General features: G+C 37.2%; 1 protein-coding gene across 9 annotated transcripts in view; it reads right to left on the bottom strand.

The window, feature by feature from the left end:
- ATXN1 (ataxin 1) overlaps window positions 1-22,843 on the bottom strand; it is a 363,244-nt gene that overhangs the window by 337,811 nt on the left and 2,590 nt on the right. For 5 of the 9 annotated variants that reach the window (XM_039866500.1, XM_039866493.1, XM_039866492.1 and 2 more), the window contains exons 2-3: window positions 22,823-22,825; window positions 17,616-17,730 (exon numbers count right to left, since the gene is read on the bottom strand). The gene's annotated coding sequence lies outside the window, so the exon portion shown is untranslated. Of the gene's footprint in view, window positions 1-17,615; window positions 17,731-18,419; window positions 19,779-22,822; window positions 22,826-22,843 lie in introns of those variants that run through there. The other 4 variants (XM_039866499.1, XM_039866497.1, XM_039866498.1 and 1 more) reach the window with 2 other exon arrangements.

The following is a 22,843-nucleotide window of genomic DNA, read 5'->3' as shown; positions in this document are numbered from 1 at the left end:
GATATCTCTATATCATGAAAAAGCTCATTTGCCATTTAATTTTTATCTAATTGTGCTGGCTGTTTTTTGTCTGTCTCTTTCTCCCGTCTGCCCCCACCCCACCTACACTGGCATTCTCTGTGGTCAAAGAATCTGTTTCAGTATTAGTGTTCGATATAACAAATGTCAAGTAAACACTCTACACATTTCCTGTGCTATTTAAAGCATCCTAAGCAATTATTTGCTCTAAAGTATTAAAATGTAAATTTTCTTAGCTGGTGCCAATTCCTATAGTAATAGCTGTCACAGAACAGTACTTAGAAGATTCAAATGCAGCTTTTAAATCAGCTACACTCTGAGGCTACATTTGCCAAGATTTTTCTAGTTCCATATTTTTACAGCATGTTTTTGAGACAATGTATAAAACTGTAACAAAGTGTCATATGTAGCTCTTTTTTTCATATTTGAAACTTATTAATAGGCACATTGGTATCTTTCAATGTAGACTTTTCACTAAGCAAAAAGATAAGAAATAGAAGATAAAGATCGACAGACACACACTTACACTTCAACCTCATTATTAAACTGCTTATTATTACAGGCCAAAATCATGATCTTTGGAAATATCACTATATTTGATCACGCTCCAAATTATACAGTTGGTTCATAAAAGGTTCTCCTAATACTAGCTCTGTAAAGGGCATATACTACATTACACATACAAACCCATGCAGTGTTAGAAAAACGTTCATAAAATAAATACATATGTAAGCGTGTATGAGCAAAGGACTACATACAGATATATGCATGTGTCTTTATCAGCACTTTTATGTCTGGCTAGATGTGGTTCTTTTTTAATCTTTTAAAATTCATTACATATTTTTGTAATTCCATAGGAATAACTTAAAAGTAACAGTTTTAAATCTGTAGTAGTTAAGACTGCATTAAATTGCCACCTTCTCCTACAGAATTGTATGGTCCTAGGGAAAATTTTCATGCAACAGAGTACAATATACAAACAAAACTCAAAAACCTCCTTGCTTATTTTTTTAAATGTAATTAATGGTTAGAATATATTTTCCAGCTGATGAAAGAATTCTATTACTCTTACCAGGCCAGACCCATTTTGATTTTTACATACTGTACCAGGTATTACTACTAGTTGAAAGACTGCATTAAAGCAATAAAGGACAAGTTATATTATCTTAACATGTTCCACGCAGTGGTTTTGTGTTATGAAGTACCCTCACATTGGTTACCAAAAATGTATCACTATCTTAAGAGTCACATTATTAAGGAACCACGTGTCCGTAGGACTAATACTTGTGAATTATGACCCAACAAGCTTTTGAGAGCCATGTCACTATAGTCATATTAAATCACCCCCTTGGGTGGTCTGCTTGTTACAGTCCCTCCACAGAAGTCTTTATTGGGAGGGGATGGAGGTTGTGAATGCACTGAACCATAACCTCATCAAGAATTCCCAACATTGGTCATGGCACTCATGGCACTTAGGCCTGACATCGCAGCAGAGAACGCTCTCCCCAACCTTTTTATGCAGGTTCTGTCTCAGTTCCTCTTTATGGTCCACAATGGCAAGAAAAAGGGAGAAGAAGTAAGAGAGATGACGAAGCAGAGGAGAGACGAGAAAAAGGAAGGGAAACAAAATAATCATCTGGCTGGGGTGCATTTCTGCGCACTTTTGTTAAAAATATTTTAAAACATCATTTTTCTTTAGTGGTTACATCTAAGGTGGAAAGAATGGTGACAAGATGGGGGAGGGCCCCATTTAGAGGACATCAAATTCATGGTAATTTTTAAAACTGGGTGGAAAGTTACTTGAGTGCTCACTGAATTCTTTATTCTTTATAATTTACTTTAGTTTTTAGACTGTGCTTTTGTATATACTCAATATTTACGGAAACAATTTTGCAAGTCCCACAATGGCATGGGTGGTAAGCAATAAAGTATAATCAGTTGAGAGAGGAGGGTCTGAAGTTAAAATGGTATGAGTTAAATCCCAGTCCTACAACTTACTAGTTCTGTGACCTTGGGCAAGCAACTAATCCAGTTACTTTATCTGTAAATTAGAGATAATAACTACCTATCTAGTTTTACTGTGCCGATTAAGTGATTAGCACAGTGACTGACACATCCTAAATCCTCGATATGCCAGCCAGTTATTGTTATTATTAAAATAGGTTCTCTGTACAATGAGCTTTCTTGAGTGTGTACATTGTTCCTTGTGTTTCTGATCATAAATCCAGTAAATAAATATTTGTTAACTGAATGATTTATGGAATAAAGATATCAACAATCAAATGCAGGTTTGTTTGTTTTTTAACTGAATTCCACATGCTGCTGTCAAGAAGATGCCCAAATGAATGAGAGAAAAAAATGTAACAGTCCCACAAGAAAAGTGTGAAGAACCTGCATATTCAGAGAAGCCTAATTAATATTAACAATGTTAGCTGTCTCATGTAAGAGACAATCAAACCAGCATTAATTTTAAAGTTTAAAGACATCTACCATTCACCTTGATGTGTATTCAGGGTTCACAAAAAATGTTAAATCCTAATACCTTACACTGAGAAAGAATAACAATTAGCTAAGTCCATGTATATCTTTTTAAAAGCTGTCCCCCCTCCGCCGCCTACCGAAGTAATACTGAAAAGGAAAGCAACGACTAATTTGTTTGAAGCCATAGACAACTTATTCGACTTTATTGTTCCCTCCTAGCATAATGCCTTGCACAGAGTAGGTTTATAAGAAGTGAACAAATTTAGTTGAATGTAAAATGAGCAAGTTGGACAAAAAGATGCCTATGGTCTCTTAAGCATCATGAATGACAAACAGCTTACATGATGAGACTATCACTGACTGTATTTGATTTCCATAGCTAAACTCAAGAATTCTGTGCTATAATAATAATAAAATGTATTAAAGATATTAATTCTTCCTTAATTTCAATTAATTTGAATAAGGTCAATCCACAGCTCTTAACTTCAGTGTTTAATTCTATTTTCATAGTATTAAAAATATACCTAAACGCTAAGTTTCTAGAAGCATAAAGAAACTGGAGACTGTGAGAAATAAGTATGTTTTAGAGCCAAAGGAATAAAATTTCCTTTTTTTTTTTTAACCTTTAATAATTACTGATCTCCCTTTGGTGTTATTTATTGAGCATTAGTTGTTATTTAATACAATGACTCTCTTGGGAGAAAAGAAAATCAACCTAAAAATATAAGATTTTTCCAGGGATAAAAAGAGATAGTTGCAATAGAAAAATACCATAGGGAAATAATCTTTATATTATAAAGCAATTAAAACTTTATAAGCAAAAAATATATTTTTAAAGTCATATCATAGCTGCAGAACTGGCCAAAACTGAACATATTTGATGAGCTACAGATTATTTGTAAGAACAAAGGAAAATCACGTTGAAGGATTAAATGTCTCTCAAAATCAGTTACTCACAGGTCTATAGTTATGTCAAAGTGTTTTTGAGTTTGATGTATATTCCAGGCATAAATACCCCTTCCAGAGAGCAGAAACTCCTAATTCTGAATTGAAAGAGATTCACCAGCATTTCATATGCCTAAGAGCAAATCCTAAAAGTCAGGAGCAGAGGTTATTTGTACGTAGGCAATCAAAAGACATAAAGATTTCAATGTCAAAATGTTACGTTCTTTAATTTTCTGAGGCGCATGCTAAGAGAAAGATTTTCATTAAAGAGAAAAGCAAAAGCAAAACTATTCCTCCTTCACAGAAACTGATAAAGAATGTATGCGCAAAACACCTGGATTTGCTTTCCTGTTTCCTTGCCAGTGACTTTTTTAAAATATAAGATTAGCTAACAGTCAAACAAACCTTCAGAGCAATGAATTACACGCAGTCAGACAGATACACTCTCACACAAAAGAGAGCAAAGCCGATGCTATTTAAATATCACGAAATATTTTCCTAACCATGCACAGATGGAAGTACAGACTTTTTTGCCAACTGCCTGGTTCAGAAACTTTGCTCTATTTTTAATTATTTGGTTCAGAGGACCCGTTTGTGATTAACTTCTGTGTTGGATGGCAAAGCAAGTAAAGCCCTGACCCACAGCAAAGAACACCAAGAAAAGCTTAATTATTTTTTAAAGAGCTAGCATAATATTGCAAACCATGTGTAGGGAAACTAATTTGTCAAAGACCTGTTGATGGTTGCTGCACTTTGAAGTGTACAGAGTATCAATAAAACAGAAAAATCCAGGTGATCTTTAGCAAATGACATCAAAATAAAGCTCTTAATGACAAATTTTTGTCTTTGAGAAATAACGATGGAGTAAGAAATGGATAGGAAGAAATTAATAGTGTTGTAAGGACTAATATTAGCACTAGAAGTCTCAGTTTTTACTAGGATCAGTGAATGGAATGCCAAAGCTTTAAGCACAGGAAATGGACTCAGATGCAAGGAGAAGTTTGTCAGGAAACTCAAACCATAGAATTCAGAATTACACACCAGAACTGCTGAGCAAGATAAAATCCCAGAAGAGAAGTAGAAAGAGAAACAATGGTCTAGCAATAAGAAAAGATAGTCAAGGTAAGAATGAGCAGGCTGGAACAGTTTTATGTTTTTTGGAGCCATGTATTTTTATTTCAAAGAAAAAGCTATTTCCAAATAGAAACAATAAGCCCAAGTAGCACATTAATATAAACACGAGGGAAAAATAAATAAATATAAGACATCCAGTTAAAAACCTTGAAAGAAGAATGGGGCTAAAACCTAACAGATCTTTATTCTCAGAGAAGTTTTCTTTTTGATCAATACCCCTAATATTTTAAGACGTTCTAGGTTTAAGTCTTTGATATACCTGGAAAACCTCAGATTCTACTGAACCATAGGCCACAGAAAGCCAAAATGTTTCAGGAGTAATAGCTATTGCTAAAAATTAACTCTGCAATGACCCCAGGACCAATGCCAGAATGATCTGGGAATTAAAGAAAAAAAAACGAGCACCAAATTTCTCACTGAGAAGCGCAGAAATGGGCAATAGAAACAGAACACACTTTGCATGGGGAGTCTTAATTGTGAAGTTCAGCTTCTTAAACCACTAACACTGGTTATACTAGCTTTTGACTGGGTTGACTGACATGACAAGACCCTAAGAAGGACACATCCATATCTGCGGGCACTTATGAAATTTCAATAATTGGAAGCAAATAATTGGGAATCATCATGGAGAAGAAAGATGGTAATCTGTTGACTATTATATATAGTCATATTCCTCCTTCTCTACTATGAAAATAGGTGAAGTATGTGTATGGTTATGTATGCTTGCAAGGGACTAGAATTAAATTTTTTTTTTTTTTAAAGCACATCTGTGACTGAATTATTTGTAGTTGCAAATAGTTTCACAATGCCAATTTAGAATTATCACTATGGGCCACAGGCCATGGCTTAGAAATGTTTTTATTTCATTTAGAAATATTTCTATTTGCTGTCACAATAGCTACCGTGATGAGATGGGATGTGACCTGTGTCTTTGTCCATAAAACAATCCTATAAGATATGGAAACATGAATTCAATTTTCTTTAAGTCAAGAAAAGCAAAAATATGGTTTTTGAAACAAGAACTGCTTTCTGTGGGATCTTCTAGTTAAATGAAAGCTATTCAGCTTGAATCAATTGCTGTATCCATTCTCCAATACACAGCAGATTTATATTTCAGAAGGTTTTTGACAGAGAACAAAATGTTACTGAAATATCTTTTCCATTCCTTTTGTCCTACATAACATTCCATGGGCTGAACTCCCAACAAGGGGCATATATTTGTCAGCTTCTGTTTGCACTTGTTCTATTCTGGTTTGTCTTTGTTGCAAATTTTCAGTTTGACCCTTTCCTGACAAAAATTAATAAACACCTTTTGGTTGTATTACAACTTGTAATAAAAAAAAAAAAATCTTACATTTTTATTCCATACCATCGTTAAGCACCTGCAACTTTTGAAAATAAGCTCACTACTTAAAATCAGTGATAGAGCATTTTTTATAACTACTTATGTAAACACTAGAAATCCAAGGAGAAAATTATTCTAATCCAACAATCCACACATTCCTACCCAAAAGCAATCACTTGAGTATTTAAAAACTAGATCTGTGGCAAGAGACAGGCGAGAACTAGCTTGAACAAGTCTGAGCAAGATGAATTTATCCTCCACTGCCTCTACTCCAGGTCATCCCAGGACTATGCCTGTGGGCAAACGCCAAGATGGAAAGAATGGATTGGTGCCTGTTTTCTAGCATATCTGTGTAAAGACTCAACAAGGGCCCAAGAGGGAGTTGCTGCTCTGAAAGGGACAAAAGGTGTGTAACTGCAAGCTGATCAAGCAGAACATTCAACACTGTCTTGGCCATTTAATGACTAAGCCTGAGCCAGCTCAAAATCAGTCAGAAACAGATTTCAGACAATGTGAAAGCTAAAACACTGGTTCTCAGGGATGATGTCCAAGAGGAGATCTCTGAAGCTGGGAGTCATCCTTTAGGGTGGCCCAGAATAAAATGGTGACGCATTATGCCTCCCGGCGAGTTCATATATACTTTGAACGGCAAAGACACCAAGTCCCGTGGACTTCCAACGAAGATCTTGGGGCAAGAAGAGATGTCCAACAGCACTCTCTGTGACCTGTTAGAGAGAAACATTCTTAGCTACTCCATCACCAAGCAAAACTCCCCCGCGAGACTGAATCGCCTTGACTCCTAGGAAAAAGTTGTGAAGAGATTGGGGAACAGGGGCAGGGGGATGTCTAAAAGAGAGATGAGGTTTTGTCTCATTTGCAGTATCACTAATAGGCTTCCACATAGAAATCTAGCTTCAGTAAAGTCTAGAAGTGAATCAAATTCTAAGTATTTCTGAAACTAACAGCAAGATCATCAGCCACCAAATTACTTCTGTAAAGAAAAGTCTTCATAACAATTATTATACCTGCTTCTGGCATCAAGAGACAAACAGTGTTTTTACTAAAAGATTAATCGCTAGATGTCGTAGGACAGTAGATACTTGTCATGGAAGCCACTCAGTGTCCTGCACTCGCTCCCTCCAGCCCAGGAAGCATAAAGCAGATTCACAGGTGGCTGGATAAGCTTCCTCCATCCTTCCTGTAACATCCAACAGCAAGACAGTAGGGACCCACAGATAAGGAAATGATCTGACTGTCAAATCTTCCCATCCACACAGGAAAAGACTTCTCAGAGAAGATGGCATCAGATTTCAAGATTCCATATATAAGATCAATTGGCTTCCCTGATGTTTTTAACCTTGCTGACACTGGTGCATTAAAGGAAATACAGCTCCAGAAGCTCAACCTGAAAGGTGCAGTGGCTGCAAAAGGAAAAACACTCTCTACCTATCCATCAAGTTTAGGCTTAGGCACTACAAAAACATCCAATGTCTAAATTTATAATGAAAAGTTTGAAAAGGTAATTAATATTGTAGCGCTATTGCATCTCTTCACCTTTCTAGCTCTATCTCAAAATTGCTCTAGTATACCAAATCAATTAAGCAAAGGTATCTTTTCAGTCTACAAATTCAGAGACTCGACTACATCATTTCTGGGGTATCTTGGCAGTACGAGATGATGGAGAAGGGAGCTGAACTTCAGGTCAGAAAGCCATGGTTAAAGCACAGGCCACATGTGTTCAAGCCACCAGAATCTACCAAATCAGTCAACCTCGTAGGTTCTGAAAAATGAGAAGGATACTTTCTGCCCAAGAAGTCATGACTATCCAGAGAAACACTTTATCCATGGCGCTCTGAATTCTGTGATGTGCTGTTATCAGCTGAGGTAGACCCAGGACACACTAGCCACTACTGCTATGTGGTTTTTAAGGCTGTATTTACTAAATCAGAGGCACAGACTGCAAAACATCCCCAAGAGAAAGGGTAGTTTTGACTAGTCCTACAAGAGAAACAGAAAAACACAGGACTTTCATCCCAGTGAAGTCTTTAAAGACCCTGCACATTTAAAATGGGAAAGTTAAAAAATATTATTTTTTTTTAAAGAAATCATTTCTTGAGACTTCAGAGTAAAGAGTAAAAAGTGCACCATTTAGAGAAAGAAACTCTGAAATTAGTCATCGAATGTTCTCCACACAGAACAGTTAGTGTTTATTCATTTCTATATATTAACCATGCTCTCTCCAGGACTTAAGGATGATTTGAACTATGACTTCCAGAGTTTTGTTTGGAGAAGACTCATACATTACTGGCAAGATCCATGATTCAGGGTCATATTCTAAAACATTTTTCTTCATTTTAACATTGCTTCTTACGCACATTGGCCTATTCTAATCTCTAGGATGACTGAAATGGATCTAAAGCTTGCTGAGAGGAAAAAATAAAAGTACTCTTCCCTCCTTTTGCATCTGTTTACACAGATTGTTAAAATAGTACTGTTCATTAGATAAAAGTGAGATGAAATAAAAGACGATTTGTTCCTCTGAAGAGTCGAGAAAGGTACAAAGGATTACAGACGCTTCAATAGAATAGGAAAGCCAAAATAAAACACCAAAATTTGGGCTCAGATATTATCACTATATTTCCCTCAAACTCAATAGACTGCAAGGTTTTACAGAAGGAGATTTTAAAATAAATAACCAGATCATCTTTTCTCCTATCAATAAGATAAATAAATTTGCCTTATGGGCCTATGATGACTTATGAAAGAAAAAAAAACTGCTAATCTTATGAATGGTGTCAGTTCAGGCACCAGAGGCAGTGGCCAGAGGGAAACACTCTTTTCCCAGCACCTTATATAAAGGCTGTCTCCCCAAAAAAGCTATAAGTCAGGGTCCTATTTTTCAGTGGTCTAGGCTGCGGTGACAAAGGTAGTTCCAGAAGTGAACTGGAAATGGATGGAGCCTTGGAAAGAGGAAGAGTAATCAAAACAAAATTCATCCAGAGTCTTTTCTGGCCCTACCTGGAACTTGCCAGAACAGAGTGAGGTAGAAAAGGCCTTGGGGCACTTTCCCACAGGATGCTGCTGAAGACACTGGGCCCAGGCCTCAGTTTCTAATGTCAGGCTCCCTTTTCCATACTTGTCAAAACTTCTTTCAGGAGCATATAGTCCCTCACATCAATGAACACAAATGAACACCCTCTACCTGGCAAAGGTATTCTCACCTACCACCAACGAGGCAACTTCTAGACAAACTCATATGCAAGAGAGAGGAAGTAAATGGCCAACAGGCCATCTCACTCTAAGGGGCACAGATACCATGGTCGAACTGCCCTCCCACCCCATCGGTCTCATCCTTCACCAGAGAGGTTATACAGAGAACTTCAGGGTTCCCTTCTCCCCTTTGAATGGTGCCCCCCTCCATGTGGTGCTTTACCTCAGCTGAACCAACCCTGCTCAGGGGTCCAGAACTACTCTCTTCCAGATAAAATGATCTCCTTGGGGTAACGATCTCACCGGAAACATTCATCTGAGTTGGACAGCGGGTCACAAGAGTGCTTAAGGCCAGAGAACATACGTGAAGGAAGTGAACCTCGATCTCACACATTCATACAAAACAAGAGCAACACAGGGCAGAGAACCCCAAAAGTGGGTAGGGGAGACTCGACAGCTAGGAAACTAGCCCAGGGTGGGTAAAGGTTAAGGAGAGGCGTGGAGAGCAGATGGGCGGGGAAGAGGTAAGAGGAGCCCCTGACAATAAAAGTACTAGGGTTTCGACAGGGAGCAGTTCCCAAGGGGAGCGGTGGGCAGATGAGAATGAGGACTGTTCCCAGCAAAGCCAAGCTAGCTGCTGGCTGGCCTGGCACAGAATGTGAGCTGCGGTAATCTCACGTCTTCCTGGGTACAGTCACAGAAGGAAAGAGAAACAGATCATCAAATAAGACAAAATCAGACTAGGGAAACAGCTGAAGCAAATACAACTTTTCAAAAAGGATATCTAGAACACATAAAGAATTCATTAACACAGATGAGAAATTGAGACCCCCATTTGCTAATTGTGTAAGAGAAAATTAGTAAATAAACATATATAGAAAAGTTCTACCTCTGAGAAGGATCAAAGAAATGTAAATTTTAAAACCAAGAAGCCTATTCGATTAGCCAAAAAATAGTAAGTCCCACCATCGATCAGGTTGTAGTAAGACACATTCATATGTCATCAGTAACAATGTAAATCGGTACCGGCCTTCCAGAAAGCAATTTGGATCAAGCCTCCCTATAGTACTCTAACAGCCTTCTGATGTGACTGTATCCTAAGTTAGTACTTAAGTGTACAAAGATATTCACCACAGCTTTATAATAGTAAACACACAACTAGAAACAACTCAAATGTCCGAAAATAATACAAAACTTAAATTAAGAATAATCCTTGCAAATGATAATTGTAAAGTCTAGGTTGCAAATGAGAATGTGTTTGCTAAATGGAAAAGGCAAAAGAGAAAAAAGGTATATGTTAAATTGTCAAGAACTAGAAGACAACATATAAAAGTGAACACGATTTATGGACTGAAATGGTAGAAACAAAGGGAACTTTTGTTTTTAAAAGCTTTTCTTTTATTCTTGTAATGTATAGGCAACAGATGTTTAAAATGTAATATTTCTATCAATCATGGAGTAGTGAACACCCTCTTCTGTGGAGCAGATCAGCCTGTGGGCAGAACATCATGGCCAGATCAGTGGAGGGTATTTAGGCCTTCCCAAGTTTCAAAGGTCGATTTGATTCAAAGGGTACCCAAGAGGGGCTCTGAGGTACTCCTTGTACCCAGAATATCCCCTATAGATACAGCTCTTTCCTTTGTTCTTCCCCTCCCCACCTCCCCCACCCCCACCCCTCACCGGCTCTTAAGTACTATGTCTTCCCTTGCTGTACTTTCTTTTTTAAAAAATTATGTATTGAGATCCTACCATGTATAATATATATAGTACATGCTCAATTCATCCTTCCAACGATCTGGTAGAATACATGCCATCATCCCCATTTTACAGAGGAGGAAATTCAGGATCACAGATTTAAGAAATGTGGCCTGGGTCACAACTCAAGAACAGAGCCAGAATTCAAACCTCAATCTCCTTATATTAACCATTATGAATACTGTCTCTTCTTTTCCTCTCTGCTTATGAATCAAAACAAAACACTCTTAAATGTTACCACTTCTATTTACACCAACAGCCTGAAGAGATTATTCAAATTGCAATAAATCAAGAAATAGTATGGACTGCTTATAAATTAACCAATAAGACAAGGTAATGCTGCACACACTAACTGCAAAAGTTGAGGCAGGGAAAAAAAGGGAATTATCTCGAGACTCAAACCTGTACCTTCATTCAGGAAAACCAAATGACATCAAAAGGATTTCTACTTGAGTATTAAAAGCAGAATATCACCCTTGAAACTACTGCAAAGAAGGGCAGAGCTTCTGCACCCTCCTTGCAAAAAATTACTCCTCAATAAGCTGCAAGATTCTTTCCAGTTATAACACATGCATTCCAGAAATGGATGTTGTATGGGGCATGGCAGGAAGAACAATAAAAAGGAGCAGAGGAAGGATTAAGGTATAAAGGATTAAAGTAATATAGATGGAGCGATAAATGATTTTAGGCACCACTTATGACTTACTCTATAAATAATGACACAATAATAGCTAAAATGTAAATTCTAATTAAATACAAAACCTAACAAAGTCAAACAACAGCAAATGATGTTTGACAGAGCAAAGGTCTTGGGGGAGCCAAGAGGAAGAATTACAATCAAATCTATTCATGCAACTGTACTATGTTAGATAGAAGGGGCCTGGGAGATTATTTGTTTCAACTACTTTTTTTCTTTGTAGGTGGGGAAACTGAGGCCCAGCAAGGTAGAGTGAGTGACCCACGTCACCATGCAGCAGAGCAGGAAACAGAAACTCAGTTTCCAAATTACCAGTCCAACAACTTTCCAGTGTACCACACTCACTCTGCAGTGTACTGGAAAACCACTCCATCCTAAATCATATTTTTAAATTAGCATTAAACATTCTATAAATATTAAATTCTTTTTTAATAATTTTCAAATGCACAGGAGCATATTTTAAAAAGAAGCCTGGTTTTGATTTCTTTTGGAAAGCGGCACACTGCTCAGTGTTTAACCTAGTATTGAGTGAAATATTAACAGGTCACATAATGGTTTCAGTGTTCCTTCGGTAAAGCTACACAGAATTCGAAAACCATATCCCCCAGGCCTACAGGAGTTTCTGGAGCACACATTAAACTCAACGCTCTGCTCAACAAGCCCATCACTGTTAAGTAACTCATCAGAAAATAAAGAGGGAATTACCAAAGGGGAATTGCCAAGCAATTAGTTCTCTGAAGCAGATGACATACAACTGTTGTAGGGAGGAGCTTCCCGGTTAGTCATATGCCACAGTCAGAGCCTCCTAATCTGTAAATAAAAATGCATCACATATGATTACAGCTGGGATGGAGGCTGGGGCTGCCAGGCTAGGGCATGGGGAGAATCCCAAGTCTTCTGTTCTGTGTGTGTATAGAGCAAGAGATGTTGCCTCGGAAGATTTTTTTTTTTTAATCCTTGGTAATTTTCATTCAACATGAGAAAGACAAATTGTCCTTCCCTAAACTGGCTAAGAGCAAAGTGATCTTTCCTTTCTATCCTTCTGACATGAGTTGGTTAAGATTCACTCACCGGTCCAGTGAAGGAGAGAAAATGAGAGACTGGGAGGGGCAGGGACTGGAGGGTATAGCAGACTTGAGCTTTCTGATGGCCACGTGACTAAAGCGTGACCTCCTTTCGCTGCACGTTTTGTTCTTAGAGCTTGCATTCAGCACCACCCCACCGCCTATCAAACTGGAGAGATAAATAGTTCCTATCTGCCAAATCTTGCAAGCTGAGCAATGACCCAGTGGAGCTCTTTGAAGAGTCAAAAGTTCAACATCTCACTGGGACTCCTGATGCCAAACAACATTTGGAGCCCAAACACAGATAAGCATACTGCCACTGTCATCATTTTCTTCAATTAATAATTATTGAAAATACATAGGAATCTTGGGAAGGTATGAGGAGGAGTGAAAGAAAGGGAGAAAACACCACAAAGACAGCCTGTATGACTCTGAACAGAAAGGCTGGCATCAAAAAGGGAGGCTCATTGCCTCTGAGTCGCTCTCTGATCCTAACCTCTGAGAGTATGATGCACTTTGTTATGGTTCTTTAAACACTATAATTCTTTATAAATATTACACCTTGCCTTCTGGACTCAACTGTAAGCTTCTTATGGGCAAGGCTCAGGCTTAAATGCATATTGGCAATTAAGAGTATAGGCTGGGATCAAAGCATGACTTTACTACTTAAGAGCTGGTCAAGCTTGGGAAAGTTACTCATTCTCTCTGCGCCTCGGTTTCCTTGTCTGTGAAATGGAGATAACAACAGTGGCTACCTCAAAGGACCACGATGAGGATTAAATGAGTTAATATACAGTAAGTGTGATCTACTGATCAACTCTAAATTTCCTATAGGGTCTACCTGGCATAACGCCTCTCACACATTAGATGCTTATTAAATATTTGCAGACAGGATGATCTGCCCCGGAGTTGTTGTCTCCATCTCTCTCATTCCTATTCTAACTTTCTTGTCTTTTATGAAAGATAGGTAAGTCACTGACTCATTTATAGCTATTTGGGAGACTACGGATAGCCCATCTAAACAATGCAAGTCAAAATAAAAAACTTAAATTGTCCTCAAATTTCCTCTCATTATATTAAAACAGACTGCCCACTAACAGCAACGTAAAGAGATAATTTCCAGACTTAACCTTCATTCTGAACCATGTAGTCTTAGGATCTTTCCCTCCAGACAATGCTCACTAATTCTAGATTTCTTTATTTTCTATAAAGTATAAATGGGAAGCCGAATGGTTCAGAAAGCTGAGCCTAGTGTATGTATGTGTATACGTGTGTTAAATTTTTAAAAGTTCACATAAAAGCCACCAGAAAAGCCTCTAAAGTTATAAAACACACTCATATTAATGTGATTTATCAAAGTACTGTAAATGAATTGTCACAAAAATGAACAATTGCTCCAGGGTCAAGTGGATGGCACAATGTGATTTACGCATATCACCCAAGATGAATAAATCAAAGGTGGAAAAGATCAAAGGAAATGCTAGAATTGTTGTTAACATGTACAGGGCTTGACTGAAAATCTTAATAAAACTTTAGAGGAAAATAGAGAGGTCGTTTGTTTCAATGAAAAGAGATACTGCATGCGCTTAATTTCAAAAGTAGCATTCATTTTCATATACACACATATTAGGTTTAGCTAAAATTAGCTCACGCTCCTATTTTTTAAAAGGTCTTAAAGGAATAAAGGTTTTGACACGATTTCATTGAGCTGAGTTTCTAAGGTGCCTGAGCTTCTAGGGCAGACTCCCACTACCCACCCAGGCATCATCCCCACTTCTCCACCCACCCTTCCTCCACCTAAAGTCTTAAAGAGGAAGCATATAAAGGCTGTGCCACATCCCAGCTCCTCTCCGCTGCCTCTTACCTTCTCCCTACATATTTTATGCCAACTGATGCCATCCCCGAAATAACAATCATCCCCTCCTGCCCGTCATAATTTCTGCCAAGCATAAGAATCCAAAGCTGAATTTCGAAGATCACTCTTATGCCAATGACTCCTCCAAATTTATCTCCAGACCTGACCTCTCAGCAATTTTATTCCCACAGTCTCTACTGTCAGCCAGACTCCAGCAACTCAGGTGTCCTCCAGCACCTGTGCCTCTGCCAAAATGGCCTTGTCAGTTACACACTCTGCACTTGCTTTTTATATCCAGGCCACTTCAATGGTCTTCCTCCTGCTCTATCCATCTCTTCCCACAGAAATGCTAACCAGCCTTCAGAATTGAACTCAAATGATCCCTCCTCCTCAGTCTCTCCTCATCATCCTACTCAGCATCATTCTTCTGAATTGCTTCTCTGTTAGAATGTACCCTGGTAAGTACAACCCACCCCATTCCGCTTTGCTTTAGTTATTTCAGAGCATTTCTTCTTTCCCCTACCTGACCACGAGGAATACAGTATAACCTCTTTCTGGTAGCTCTTACTTTCATGCCCACAGCACTATGTAGTAGTTTCAAAAGTACACAGTGAATAAATGAATTTACATAGAGTGACTGTGACATTTCTTTACACAGAGAGCGACTGTGAACGAGTTAGGTCATAACTTTGCTATAGCTATATCATTACCCAGAAAATAACTAGAACCAGAAATAATTGTAACCTAGGTTTTAATTTCTTAAAAACCTGTAATGAATATAACAGAGTACAACATGAATGATACTATTTCCCTGCCCACGTTTAGCCATCAATTGTGAGGACTGTAATGAGGCCATTATTTATGCAAAATGTTTAAATAATGGTTATAAGCTTCCTTTAAATGCAATCACAGAAAATGTCAGCTGCTTAAAATTCAAGGTGACTCTGCACTACTTTGTCAAGTATTATGAGTACGAGTATTCATAAGACACAATATATGATAAAAGCCTCAATCTTGTCTCAATAAGCTTGCACATACTGACCAAAAGATATGATTTTCTGATGCCTATATTTTCACAGTAAAACTCTCTAATAAACACCCACAGGTTTAAAAAAAATTGTAAATGTATTAACCACATATGCAATGGAAGTACTTCCGTAAAAACTTAAATGTGAGGATTTTCTGCCTAGCATGTAACTGTTAAAATGGGTAACATCGCTAAGGATAACGTAGCAGTAAGGCATCACACCACTTTCCATTCAGCTGATACCTGTAGACCTTAAGAGGCTTACCTTTGCATATAACTCCAGGGTTATCCTATTTCCTTTCAAAGAACACCTCCCTAACACAGCCCAGTTCCATATTTCACAAGGATGTAATGTTTATGATAACTTTCTCCCTCCTCCGTACCCTTCTCTCCCCGTCCCTAAATGGGACTTCTCTGAGTATCCTTTCTGGGGCATATTACTTCAGTCACTCAGGTTTTTCTTTTGGTTTGTTTTTACTCAAATCAAAAATAACTTCCTCTATGCATACAACTCATCAGTTCATCTTACAACAATATGAAAACAATACATATGCATCCTCTCACAGTAAGAGAGCTGGACTAACAAAATCAGAAAAATAAACAAAAGCCTCATTTGCTTTGAAGAACTACAAATGCCTACAAAGACCAAGATACAGGTATATTTACTTTTTCAAGTCCTGTATGGTCCAGAAGCAACCATCAAGAAACAACATTAAAATAACCCTATCAAGGAATAAGTTACTTGATCACAATGATAGTTTATGTTCGTGGATCACAAACCATACGCCAGGCACTGTCCTATGCAGTATATGTATATAATTTCATTTCATTCTCACAGCAGCCCTAAGAGAAATTTCTAATATTATCTCCATTTTCTACACAAAGAAAATGAGAAATTCAAAGGTTACAGGATGGCCTAAGGTCACAGTGGCAGCTCTACTAGATGTCAACTCAGGCTGGTACCTGAGCCCCATGCTCTTTTCTCAGATGCCACAGAATTTTTAAGTAACTTAAAAACTGGATCTTAAGTATAAAGAGGGAGCTCTTTATTTAAAGAAATCTGGTGAATCATTTTCAAAATGAACATTTTGGTAAAGCATATATCCACCTCTTAACAAATTAGTTGAAAATCCAGACTTTTGCATGTGAGGTTTAGTAGAAAGTAGACTTCGTGTCTCACCAAATAAGGAAATAGAACATGACGCAAGAAGAGCTGTCTGGAGACCACCCAATCCAGCAGTTCCCAAAACTACAGAGCATCAAGATGATTCCAAGAGACCATTAGGGTTCATTTCGATTGAAGGTCTAGGGTGGAGTCCCAGATTCCATTTTTTTAAGCTCTCCAGGTGATTCTGTTGCCCAGTCAGTCTCAGGAAACCTCTAAACTAGTCTAATTCTACAGCTTCCAGCAGGACTGCTCCCAAGGCAAACAGAAAGAGGCGATCTATTTCACATGGTTGCGTACACCAGTGTTCCCAACCCCTTACTGCTCCAACTTCTGTCTAACTTCCATCTCTCCTGACTTGATTCGGGCAATATCCTCTTGTTCTCTTTTCAACAGAGAACCATGAGTCATCAACCCTGCTTACACCCGTGTCTGCATGACTCTCCAGACCAGAAACATTTACTGTACATGAGGAAATCAGGAAGTTGTAAAATCCAAACAGACACAGAGAAATTCAAGATTCAACAAATACTGGTTGCCACTGAACAAACAGGCCTCTGTCTCCCTACATATGTGTCATTCTACAACAAAAACCTAAAACATGAAAACTGTGACTTAAGATAACTCATAGCAAAACATTTCATCGCATTAAGTAAAGGTGACAATTAAAATGGCCAGGCTCAAGCATCGCAAAGTCAAATGTTGACTCCATCAACCAAATAAATTAAACCAAAAAGAGATACTTCAATGCAAGTTTTATAAAAACCTCTTGTCAATTTCTCAATTTCCCACACAATACAGTTTGCAAAGACAATGACATTAAAAAGTCCACGAAGTGCTAAAGCATGGCTAGTAGGTGCTTTTTCCAGGTCAGACTTTATCCTCATATGGGAACTAGAGAACATCGCAAAACTCTCACCTGATAGGTGATGCACTTCCCTGTAGTGGCCGTAGAGGAAAAGACTGCTGTACAAGGATGACAAACAAATCTGCAGTTTGAATGGACCACCCTGATGACTTGCTTCACGATGTTCCTGCAATGGTCCAGGGAGTGCAAGAGAGGAAATCAAAATGAAAAACAGAACAAAGTGCTTTAAAAAATAATTCCACTTAAAATGTCTATACACAAATCTTAACTTTAAGAACATCATATTTTGCTTTTTGTTCCATGAGAATTACAGATACTAGCCAGCTCAAAATGCAGGTCTGGTTTTACTCAACAGGGCTCGGAGGGAGGCCAACACACAAAACGGTCATCCCTTCAATCAAATTAAGAGGTTGGTCTCCTGATTTGAGCCAGCAACTGTCATTCTTCTCTCTAATGATTCTAACAAATCATCTGATCAACACATGCTGGTATCACAGGAATATCAGGTGAAAATGGGCATGGACTGAATAGTAATTGAGCCAAAGTCTAATTTTAAGTTGGCATACATTACTATCAACATGCAACTTGAGGGACGATCATGAAAGAGCACAGTTATTAGCATACCAGACTAATGAGATAGAAAAAAATATCAAATTGCAGGAAAAAATTTAAAGAATACACATATTCACTAAACTTTCCACTAAACTTTAAATTATTTAATTACTGAATGTATATATACATCGTTTTAATTTTGCCACAATGCTTTACACATGGTAAAGTGAAAATTATCCACTGTATGACGAATGAGTGAATTGTGAATGGGTGAATGAGAGAATGAATGAATCTTCCATATACCTTTCCATCAGGGACCTTGGTGCTTGTAGTTTTTGTGAGGTAAAGACCTATGCATAGAAATGGAAGAAGTTGAGGACTTGATCTGCTAACATAGTTTCAGCCCCGTCTATTAAAATCATATTTTTTAAATGCTGGCAATTTCCAATTGTCCACATTAAGTAGAATCAGTAGCATAGTTATTACAAAATATCCTCGAACTAGTCATCACTGGACTGATTTTCAGTCTTTGATTACTGGAGCTGATCTGCATATTTGTTTAGGCTGATTTTAAATTTAGTTTGGACGTCCTAAGCCCATGCCAGGTAACAGTAGGAAGGAACAGGCCCAGGATTATATTGGGTGTCAGAAAGAAACTATTCTGGAGCTATGAATATGATCTCCAATGTGAATAATCTGTAAACAGGTTAAGTGAGCCAATTATCCTTGGGTACATGGCAACACATCTCAGTAGTCATGATTATTTTCATCCATACACACTCACTATTTTTAAGAGCACAACCCAGCTGGAAAGGAAAATCATTTCAATTGCTTTCCAACACTTTTCAAAGTAATGAATAGTAGCCAACGTATTCTTACTTCTAACTAATCCATTCACCAAGCATTTATTTAAACATCTATTGCAGTCTGCGACTGATAATCAAAAGAAGTTGGTTTTCTAGTCTTTGAGTTTCCCATGTGGAATCTCTGAGTACAAAGAAAAAAGGTAAGCTGTTCTAGATGATAATGTCTTTGAAGACACTATCCCTCTGCTAAAAAGCTTGTTGAGTTACAAATTTAAATAGTAGCCAAGTTAAACAGAAGCTCACAAAATTCTATTTACTCTTACCCAGTATTTGTTTTAAGAGGAGGATCTTGATTTTTATCTAGTAATATCAAATGAAGCATCAAAATACTGAATAATCATTTTCAAACAAGGTGCAGCTACCGTGGATTTGCATGCAGACAGCACTTGCTTTATGAGCTAACAGTTGAAAGGGTGTTTGCCTGTATATCGATGTGTGTGCACACGATCCTATTTACATATCACCTGGCAGATAAGGTTTTATAGAGTCCAAATTACAGTCTCCTGCTATTCTGAAGTGCAGAGAACAGTCAAACATGATGCAAATGCTGTAAAATATTAATTTACTCTCACATTGCTATGCCTTCTTATTTCAAAAGTATTTGTGTTGCTACACCAGAGTAATTAAGAGAGTTAACATAACTTGCTGTTTTCCATCAGAGGAAAGAAACAAGGCAGAGTGAATCTGCTGGAAAAAATGCAAGCAATATATAAGAAAATAACCTATAGACTGTTTTATACAATATATACACTAAAAATAAAATATATAATATTTAAAAAGCACAGAAGAGCAATAAAACATAATACTATTAAGAGTGAAAGATTACTAAGAAAAATGGCCTAAATAATACTGATGTGCTAGTCAATAAAGAATATAAATACAGGGGATATAAATACTTTGAGGAGAGTAAGCTAAAGCTAAGGGTGCATTAAAAGAAAATTTGCCACACGTAGTGACAAAAAAATATATTTTTTTCTTTGAATGTTAGAAGCATAAACTCTTCTAGGTTAGCAGCTAGGAGATTATCATTAAAAACTTCTGCTAAATGACTCCCTCAAAACGTCACATTAAAGAGCACGCAAGTAGAAAAAAGAGTTCCTCTTAGCCTGAATCGAAACATCATAATCAGGAAAACTTCTGCTTCCTTAAGTCTCAAATTCTGATTACACTACAGTGAATTTTCTGAAAAGTAATTTTCAGGTAGCATCTAATTTTTGCTTACGTTGTGGCAATTATCATTGTATTTTCGTTACTCCACAAATGGGATGCATTAAAAGTTATAGAAAAATCAATGAAACATTTCTGCTAACATCAAATATGTCAAAGAAAATATAATGCTTCTTGTTTTTTTTGTCTGTAAAGTTCTAAACATGTTTTAGTACACTTGTGATGGTAATATATAGCGCAAATATTTATCATACATTAGCCTGAAAAGTTCAGTTTATAAGAATTATAAATTTTAAAGATTTATATTTTCTTAAAACTTGATCCAGTTACAACTCTTTCAGCCAACATTTAAAAATAGTCTCTAAAATTAGCACTCAGTATACTCATTATTATATCATCTCTTAAAGACTTTTTGAATGAGTATTTTATTAAACTGAATTAAAAGAAACTAAAATTTGAACAGCATAATTGATGGCTACAAACTTCATTCTTAAAAACAGGGCAGGCAGTCCTGTTGTAAAGTCCTGAAACAGAAATTATTCTCTCTACTGGGATTTCTATGACATTATTTTCAATGCTTTTAACAAAATGAGGGCCTACTTTGACAACTTTGCAAGTGTGACCAGAACTAAATCTGTTCTTTGAAGCAGTTAAATTGCATATATCTAAATCTCTCACAAAAGCCAATCAAATTATCGTTACTCTGAAAACATAAAGCAATAGAAATTAAACACTCTCCCCCCGAAAAAATGATGTTTTGTCTGACTGCCCTATCCCTTTACATATGCAAGTATTTAAGCTCTTCAGAGTCTAAACTATGTGTTACTTTCATACAGCAATAGTTTAAATAATTAACATTCACGCCTACATTTTCTAAATTTCAGGGTTTTAGTAAAATGTTTATTGACTAACTTCTAATAGGAAACAAAATGAGCCAGTGTCACAATTTGTGAGTCATCAGAAACTGTCATTGAAGGTAAGTGCCAAAGTAAAATCCACTTGACATTTCAGAATGGAAAAAAAATAAAGGCACATTATACAAAAGGAATGTGAGTCCTTAAACTCTGTATGACAACAAAAACAAGAGTCACAGAAATGTGTTCACTATTATTTTAATAATCTCTTAGGGCTGGCCTTTCCCAGGACTTGCAGACAACTGAGCAAGGTATGTTGAAATATAGGGCTCTCTACAAGCATTTGACATGAAATCTTATGGCTAAAGAGTTTTTCTTGAATCTTTCTCTACGAGTAGAAAACAATTCAAAGGTTCTTCATTTCTGTTTACCAAACCCTCTTAAAATGAAATCCAGAGAGAAAAATATTAATTTGTACACTTTCCAATAAAGTACAGTTTTCATACTTATTTTAGCATAAATTTGTGCATTTAAAAATAAATGTTCATATTTTATTGCAGGTAAAACTGTTTTCTGTATGTTGCAAAATACCATCCAGGACCTCCAAGGTGTTGCCTAAAACTTACACTTCTGTGCCTTATTTTATATCCTTGTTTCCCATCTATTTACCTCCTAGGAATAATAGCTCATATTAACCACTGAAAGCTCGATCTGAGAGGACCACAATCAAGTTACTAACTATATAAACTCACTAGAAGAAATTGTAACTGCACCTCCAACCCCGGATGGAGTAAGTAGCTCTCTTAATCCTAGCCCCAGGGGTAAAAAAGGATTTACGGATTTAGTTACTGGACTGTAAAACTGTAAACCTACTGGCAGGGTCACAACTAAATCAAGACATGATTATTCTCAATTATTTTTACCTTCAAATATCAGAGTTACTAAAATACTTCTCTTTATTTGGATTGCCTGAGCAACACGAGTTTCCACAACCAAAGCTTTTTTTTTTTTTTTTTTTTTTTTGCAACAGTATTATTTTTCTTTGCTAAATAGGCTTAATAAGGAGGTGCCCTAATGCAAAGAGTTGACTAATGCACTCTAAATTATTAAATGCTCATTAAATTATATCCTAAAATAGAATACAAGTTGTTTATTGTGCAAAAGTACCACACATTATCAGCCTACCAGCTACAGGCCTATATCATCTTTCTTCTGAGACAAAAACGTTTTAACTTAGTATCACGGATATAAAGGCCAAAAGATCCAAATGAAGAATGGCTGCCTATCGTCAGTCCCATTTTTTGGTATTACGATGGCTGTGAAGTTTTTAAAATGTGACAATGGGCTATCCTTCCCAAATAAATTACTTCTGCTGAATAAACCCTCTAGAAAACCAGTCATAACTAGTAGCAATGTAGGTTAAAGGATGAGCACGTTCACACTTGAAAGGGTTAAGTGCCTGCAAGGCCAAGGGCACCAGACAGCAAAAGAAATGTTGCTTAATCAGCTCTGAAAGGTTTCTAACAAGTACCAAATACTTGTTGATCTGTTCACAATAAACACCCGCAGGATTGTCAGGCTCCTTTGACTGTCTGGGGAGAGGCATTTACATACTGCACCCAGTAAGAACTGCTTGTTGATCTCCTTTATAAGAGTAGAAAGAAGCCTCATTCAAGTGTCTTCTGTCCAAATGACTGAAAGGAGATGCAATTGAAATAGTGAAGTCTCTCATCTGTCTTGGGCAACACAAATACTGTGCATAAAACACTTGGAGTAGTCCAGGCTCAAAACAAACCCACCTGAATGGACTGAGGAACACTGTCTGTTGCCATGGCAGCCT

This window comes from Pteropus medius, unplaced genomic scaffold (assembly GCF_902729225.1).
Source record: "Pteropus medius unplaced genomic scaffold, Ma_sr-lr_union100, whole genome shotgun sequence".
NCBI lineage: Eukaryota > Metazoa > Chordata > Mammalia > Chiroptera > Pteropodidae > Pteropus > Pteropus medius.
This window is presented reverse-complemented; position numbering and strand designations above follow the sequence as displayed.